The sequence below is a fragment of the Coregonus lavaretus genome (assembly GCF_964263955.1).
Source record: "Coregonus lavaretus genome assembly, chromosome: 10".
Classification (NCBI taxonomy): domain Eukaryota; kingdom Metazoa; phylum Chordata; class Actinopteri; order Salmoniformes; family Salmonidae; genus Coregonus; species Coregonus lavaretus.
The window spans coordinates 43561022-43569586 of record NC_139997.1 but is presented as its reverse complement, the minus strand read 5'-3'; positions in this window follow the sequence as shown (position 1 = coordinate 43569586).

Sequence of the window (8565 nt, the reverse complement as noted above, 5' to 3'; positions counted from 1 at the left end):
GGAGTATCTGTCCATAGGACCACTTTAAGCCATACACTCCACAGAGCTGGGCTTTACGGAAGAGTGACCAGAAAAAAGCCATTGCTTAAAGAAAAAAATAAGCAAACACGTTAGCCAAAAGGCAAATGCGAGACTCCCCAAACATATGGAAGAAGGTACTCTGGTCAGATGAGACTAAAATTGAGCTTTTGGCCATCAAGGAAAACGCTATGTCTGGTGCAAACCCAACACCTCTCATCACACGAGAACACCATCCCCACAGTGAAGCATGGTGGTGGCAGCATCATGCTGTGGGGATGTTTTTCATTGGCAGGAACTGGGAAACTGGTCAGAATTGAAGGAATGATGGATGGCGGTAAATACATGGAAATTCTTGAGGGAAACCTGTTTCAGACTTCCAGAGATTTGAGACTGAGACGGATGTTCACCTTCCAGCAAAAAGTGGTAGGCATGTTGTGTAAATCAAATGATATATATTTTAATTCCAGGTTGTAAGGCAACAAAATAGGAAAAATGCCTCATACAACACTGTGTACTACTCCCTTCACAGAACAGCACAAGCTGTTCTGGACGACTGTGTGATCACGCTCTCCGTAGCCGATGTGAGCTAGACCTTTAAACAGGTCAACATTTACAAGGCCGCAGGGCCAGACGGATTACCAGGACGTGTACTCAGAGCATGCGCTGACCAACTGGCAAGTGTATTCACTGACATTTTCCCTGACTGAGTCTGTAAAACCAACATGTTTCAAGCAGACCACCATAGTCCCTGTGCCCAAGAACACTAAGATAACCTGCCTAAATGACTACCGACCCGTAGCACTCACGTCTGTAGCCATGAAGTGCTTTGAAAGGCTGGTCATGGCTCACATCAACTCCATTATCCCAGAAACCCTAGACCCACTCAATTTGCATACCGCCCAAACAGATCCTCAAATGATGCAATCTCTTTTTCACTCCTCACTGCCCTTTCCCACCTGGACAAGAGGAACACCTACATGAGAATGCTCTTCATTGACTGCAGCTCAGCATTCAACACCATAGTGCCTTCAAAGCTCATCACTAAGCTAAGGACCACGGGCCTAAACACCTCCCTCTGCAACTGGATCCTGGACTTCCTGACGGGCTGCCCCCAGGTGGTAGGGTAGGTAACAACACATGTGCCATGCTGATCCTCAACACAGGGCCCCCTCAGGGGTGCGTGCTCAGTCCACTCCTGTACTCCCTGTTCACCCATGACTGCATGGCCAGGCACGACTCCAACACCATCATTAAGTTTGACGATGACACAACAGTGGTAGGCCTGATCACCGACAATGATGAGACAGCCTATAGGGAGGAGGTCAGAGACCTGGCCGTGTGGTGCCAGGATAACAACCTCTGCCTCAACGTGATCAAGACAAAGGAGATGATTGTGGACTACAGGAAAAAAAAGAGGACTGAGCATGCCCCCAATCTCATCGACAGGGCTGTAGTGGAACAGATTGAGAGCATCAAGTTCCTTGGTGTCCACGTCATCAACAAACTATCATGGTCCAAACACACCAAGACAGTTGTGAAGAGGGCACGACAACGCCTATTCCCCCTCAGGAGACTGAAAGGATTTGGCATGGGTCCTCAGATCCTCAAAAAGTTATACAGCTGCATCATCGAGAGCATCCTGACTGGTTGCATCACCGCCTGGTATGGCAACTGCTCGGCCTCCGACTGCAAGGCACTACAGAGGGTAGTGCGTGCGGCCCAGTACATCACTGGAGCCAAGCTTCCTGCCATCCAGGACCTCTATACCAGGCGGTGTCAGAGGATGTCCCTAAAAATTATCAAAGCCCCCCCCCCCCAACCCCCCTCTTAATGCTGCTGCTACTCTGTTTAATAGTTATGCATAGTCACTTTAACCCTACCCACATGTAGATATTACCTCAATTACCTCGACTAACCGGTTCCCCCGCACATTGACTCTGTACCGGTACCCCCTGTATATAACCTCCCTACTGTTATTTTATTTTACTGCTGCTCTTTAATTATTTGCTTTTTTCTATTTTTTCTTAAACTGCATTGTTGGTTAAGGCCTTGTAAGTAAGTATTTCACTTTAATGTCTACACCTGTTGTATTGGGCACATGTGGCAAATTTGATTTGAAACCAAGGAACATGGTAGTGGTCAAAATACTGGCAGGCACTGTCCACAAGCGGGTGACGGACCAGTCCTTGGGCAAATAGTCAGCGGGGTTTATTACCAGGCTGTCATTAAGTAGACTAAGATCAACGACCATTGGTCCCTCATGGAGAATTTGGTCTTGAATGGCATGTGCCAATTCAAGAGTGCGCTTCGCAAAGACATCAGGAATCTCAGTGTCCAGTCTATTCCCAAAGAGGTGGTACAGAGCTAGGTAGTCTATGTTGACAATTTCTCCATCTGGTTTGGAATGGCAAATTGGGTGATTGAGTCATGGCGGTCGTAGGTCATGGTACCGGAGGTGAATGGTGTGTTGACAAGCCACTTGTCTCCTACTACCTCATCCTGAGTGGTGGTCATATCATCCCGGGTTGTCAGTCTTGCGTGGCAGCACTCATAGCTGGCTAGGATTTTAAGGGCGCAAAGAGGTTCAGTGTTGTCCTTAATAAACGGCTTGATAGGGCATAAGTAATGAATGTATTTGGTTCTGGTGCACATCAATAAATTAGGTGTGAGATAAAACCTGAGCTTTTCTCCTTGTGTTGTTCTGCCAGAACCTTACTTTGAGTACAGTTTTTAATCAAGAAACCCACCTCGTTGTTCCGAGTGTCTACATGGATGGGATTTGCACTTCTTAGGCCGTTGGCTAAGTGTTCCTGTAGTGGTTTTAAGAAATATGTTGTAGCTGAGGTCAATATGTCATGCACCATCGTAATGGGCACTAGGTACGAGGGAATTCTGTTCTTGGCTAAGTTATCGACGGATGAGCTGACCTCACGAAGGAAGTCATCCATTAACATCCTTACCAGTTGTACATTGGTATAATAATGATTAATGACATCTACCACTTTTCTTACTGAATGGAGGGTTCTGTTAATAACAGTAGTGTGCCTGATAACCACCAGAATCGTGTCTTGGAGAGTCTTTCCCACATGTTGCAACCTAAGTGACTTAGCCTTCATCTGTCTTTGGATTGGGGGTATCTCGTCTGATAGTTCTCTAACATTATTTCTGACAGTGGCCAGACTGACTGTGTTGATGGCAGTGGTACCTAAAGAGAATAGTGACCCTATGAATCACTGTGGTCCAATCAGACCCGGCCCAACTCAGGTGTGAGCTGGGGGGAATGTGTTTGCGGTACACATTCTCAGCATCCAGGCAGACGTACACTCTACAGTTGGTGATTATTAATCCTGGATCATTACGCAGGGCGAAACCCGTTGGGGGTCCTGTCGTTAGTACATCTGGTTGGTTGGACTCGACAAGGATGCAGAGTGCCAGGATCAGTCAGACGAACCCGATCCTATAAGAACGTTTGGTTAGAGGGATTGTTTGTTTAGATCTTGACATACACGTTCAGTATTTGTTCAAATTTTTACATTTATACGATTTTGTTAATTGCATTGTAACTTTAAGGCAGAACGACGCAGGGCAAACATCAAACAAGTACAAGGCAAATAAATAACAACAGAGAAAAGGAAAAAAAAATATTAGAAGAAAAAACATTTGTTTTTTTGAATGGGACCAGTTTGGGGTACCTTTGAGGTACCTACAGTGGGGAGAACAAGTATTTGATACACTGCCGATTTTGCAGGTTTTCCTACTTACAAAGCATGTAGAGGTCTGTAATTTTTATCATAGGTACACTTCAACTGTGAGAGACGGAATCTAAAACAAAAATACAGAAAATCACATTGTATGATTTTTAAGTTATTAATTTGCATTTTATTGCATGACATAAGTATTTGATACATCAGAAAAGCAGAACTTAATATTTGGTACAGAAACCTTTGTTTGCAATTACAGAGATCATACGTTTCCTGTAGGTCTTGACCAGGTTTGCACACACTGCAGCAGGGATTTTGGCCCACTCCTCCATACAGACCTTCTCCAGATCCTTCAGGTTTCGGGGCTGTCGCTGGGCAATACGGACTTTCAGCTCCCTCCAAAGATTTTCTATTGGGTTCAGGTCTGGAGACTGGCTAGGCCACTCCAGGACCTTGAGATGCTTCTTACGGAGCCACTCCTTAGTTGCTCTGGCTGTGTGTTTCGGGTCGTTGTCATGCTGGATGACCCAGCCACGACCCATCTTCAATGCTCTTACTGAGGGAAGGAGATTGTTGGCCAAGATCTCGCGATACATGGCCCCATCCATCCTCCCCTCAATACGGTGCAGTCGTCCTGTCCCCTTTGCAGAAAAGCATCCCCAAAGAATGATGTTTCCACCTCCATGCTTCATGGTTGGGATGGTGTTCTTGGGGTTGTACTCATCCTTCTTCTTCCTCCAAACATGGCGAGTGGAGTTTAGACCAAAAAGCTCTATTTTTGTCTCATCAGACCACATGACCTTCTCCCATTCCTCCTCTGGATCATCCAGATGGTCATTGGCAAACTTCAGACGGGCCTGGACATGCGCTGGCTTGAGCAGGGGGACCTTGCGTGCGCTGCAGGATTTTAATCCATGGCGGCGTAGTGTGTTACTAATGGTTTTCTTTGAGACTGTGGTCCCAGCTCTCTTCAGGTCATTGACCAGGTCCTGCCGTGTAGTTCTGGGGTGATCCCTCACCTTCCTCATGATCATTGATGCCCCACAAGGTGAGATCTTGCATGGAGCCCCAGACCGAGGGTGATTGACAGTCATCTTGAACTTCTTCCATTTTCTAATAATAATAATAATAATATGCCATTTAGCAGATGCTTTTATCCAAAGCGACTTACAGTCATGTGTGCATACATTTTTACGTATGGGTGGTCCCGGGGATCTAACCCACTACCCTGGCGTTACAAGCGCCATGCTCTACCAATTGAGCTACAGAGGACCACACACCCTAATAATTGCGCCAACAGTTGTTGCCTTCTCACCAAGCTGCTTGCCTATTGCCCTCTAGCCCATCCCAGCCTTGTGCAGGTCTACAATTTTATCCCTGATGTCTTTACACAGCTCTCTGGTCTTGGCCATTGTGGAGATGTTGGAGTCTGTTTGATTGAGTGTGTGGACAGGTGTCTTTTATACAGGTAACGAGTTCAAACAGGTGCAGTTAATACAGGTAATGAGTGGAGAACAGGAGGTCTTCTTAAATAAAAACTAACAGGTCTGTGAGAGCCGGAATTCTTACTGGTTGGTAGGTGATCAAATACTTATGTCATGCAATAAAATGCAAATTAATTACTGAAAATCATACAATGTGATTTTCTGGATTTTTGTTTTAGATTCCGTCTCTCACAGTTGAAGTGTACTGTGATGTCACGAGAGGCTGTGTCCTGGAGGGACGTTACATCCCCCTGAGGTGGCTGCAAACCCAGAAAGCTATGGCTCCATCTGCTGGTATGGTCGGGAACTCCACCCCTCTATGGCCAATCTTCCCACGCAGCTGAAACAAATCAGGAGCTGATGAGCTGAAGGTTTTGGAAGGGAAGGGACACACTGAGGGAGTGTGTGGAGGGTAAAGAAACACAGTCTCCAACCTGGGCTCTCTGGAGGACAAGAGTGCTGCACGTCCACTTCCATGAGGAATATAAGGATTTGGAGATACTTACCTTTGGGAAATACTCACCTTTGGATATATGCACCTGTGGAAATACGTGAGAGACATTTGGAAGGACTTTTTGCTGGGTTGGCCACTAGCTGCAACGTGGACTACAGTAAGGCTGGGGAAAAGTTATCTGAGCGAGTGAGAATTATGATTTTGGATGTGGAAGAGACATCCCTGAACTGTTAACCCTTAAAGAGCCACAAGAGAAGAGACTTTTGTTATATTTTCGTTAATTTCCCAAGACCTATAATAAAATCCTTGTTTTGTTTGAACCTTGTCTCCTTGCACTACTTGAGCAATTCCGCTGAAAGCTGTGTAGCCTCTCGTGACGTCACAGATGGTGGAGAATACGGGCAAGCTCAAGCGTTAATAGTGCATGTCAGAGGAGGATACCGAAGGTTTGATCATCCAGTTTTCCAAGTTGGCCGTAGGCTCCCCGCCGACTGAAATGGAGGACATATTGAAAGCCCTTGTTGCTGGCCAGCAAGCCCAGATGCAAGCAAACGTGGCTCTCTTGGAGGAGCAAAAGAAAGCCAACCTTCTGAAGGCAGAGGAATTGCAGTTGCAGAGACAGAGGGTTGTCCAAAATACCCGCCCAATAAAGGCAAGTGACTTTATATCTAAGATGGGAGCTGCATGCATTTGAGGCCACGGCCACTAGGGAAGCCTGGCCCAAGCAACAGTGGGTTGGTCTGTTAGCCCCCTTTCTAACCGGGGAATCGCTGAATGCTGTCCGGGACCTGGGCCCTGACCAGGTTACTGACTATGATGCCCTGAAGTCTGAGATCCTCAGCAGATATGGACTCACAAAGTTTGGTATGGCCCAGCGCTTTCACAGCTGGACCTTCCAACCAGACCAACCTCCTCGGGCGCAGATGCATGAACTTGTCCGAATCGCAAGGAAATGGCTGGATCCGCAGAGGAATACAGCAGCGGCGGTGGTGGAGGCCGTTGTGGTGGATCGTTACCTACGCGCCCTGCCTTATGAGGCAAAACGGTTCATCAGTCAACAGGCCTTGACCACGGCTGATCTGACCGTGGAAGCTGTGGAAAAGTACCAGGCCACAGCGGAGATGCTGAATGCTTCCCGAAAAGACCCCAGGAGTGCGGCCCCACCACAAATGGGAAGAACCCGTCCAAAGGACCCCAAGGTCTCGAACCCAGCCACGTCAGGACTTATCCCGGCTCCAGGGGGAGCCAGAAACCAGGCGGGTCCAAGAAGAGTACACCAGGAGGGGGAAACTCGACAGTGTTACCGGTGTGGGGAGATGGGACATATCTCCTGGCAGTGTGGGAAACCAGCCGATGAACCTATGCCCACTGCGGAGTCCTCCAGCTCAGCACCCACACACCGTTTTGCCTCGCTCTTGGGAGTCGTAGATGGCGGCCCAGATCGACCCCCCACCTGCCCGGTAACTGTGAATCACCATGATGTGGAGGCCTTACTGGATTCTGGTAGCCGGGCCACCCTGGTGCGTAAGGATTTGGTGGGCCCAACGTGTCTGACCCCGGGGAAAGTCCTCCCAGTTTCCTGTGTCCATGGGGACACCAGAGAATACCCCATTACTGAACTTACAATGACCAGCACACGGGGAACCATACACACGACGGCGGGGGTGGTTGATTCCCTCCCCGTCCCTGTCCCAATTGGACGAGACTGCCCAGCCTTTTACCCACTCTGGAGAGAGTCTCAGGAGAGGATAACCCGAGTACCTCGGAAACGGAGAGGCAAGACTCATCCTGGGAAGGCTCCGGTGCAATCCTCCAAGTTACTCACTCCCGCCCGGGCTCTGATAGGGATGGCAGGTGCCCAGACCGACACCGAGACTGGTCCGGATACGGGAGAAGAGAACGCAGCCCAGGAAAGTGCTCCGTTCTCCAGTGAAGAAGACGTCCCAGGCACCCAAGAGCTTCCCCCTCTCACAGGCCAGTATGGTACGGCTCAATTACAAGATCCTACTCTTGCAAATGCCTTAAGAAATGTGCAGGTATTAGAAGGTGTAGTGTTAGGTGATAAGACAAACCCTACTTACCCCCATTTCGCAGTAAACCGGGGGTTAGTATATCAGATAGTCAAGAAAAATGATGAAGTGCTTGAACAGCTCCTCGTGCCACAGCCCTATCGGGCCACAGTACTCAACCTAGCACACACACACCCGCTAGGGGCCCACTTGGGGGTAGAGAAGACTAAGGAAAGAATCATGCAACGTTTCTTTTGGCCAGGAGTACACAAAGAGATAGAGAACTACTGCCGTAGTTGCCCTGAGTGTCAGCAGGTTGCGCCAAAGCCCACATATAGAAACCCGCTCATTCCCTTGCCCATTATCGAAACTCCTTTTGAGAGGATTGGATTAGACATAGTCGGGCCCTTACCGAAAAGTTCCAGGGGACATCAATACATTCTGGTCATTCTGGACTATGCATCCCGGTACCCGGAGGCCATTCCGCTGAGGAAGGCTACATCCAGACAAATCGCCAAGGAGCTGTTCCGTCTCTCAACTAGTCTGGGAATCCCAAAAGAGATATTGACGGACCAAGGGACTCCATTCATGTCCAGGGTGATGAAAGAACTCTGTGCTTTACTGAAAATCAAACAGCTGAGAACCTCGGTCTACCACCCCCAGACAGATGGCCTAGTCGAACGTTTTAACAAAACACTAAAATCCATGCTGCGGAAAGCGGTAGGGGAAGATGGGCGCAACTGGGATCAGCTGTTACCATACATATTATTTGCGGTGAGAGAGGTACCTCAGTCTTCTTCTGGTTTTTCACCCTTTGAGCTCTTGCTTTCCTACAGACCCAGAGGACTGCTCGACATCGCCAAGGAGGTCTGGGAGGAGCAGCCATGCCAACAGCG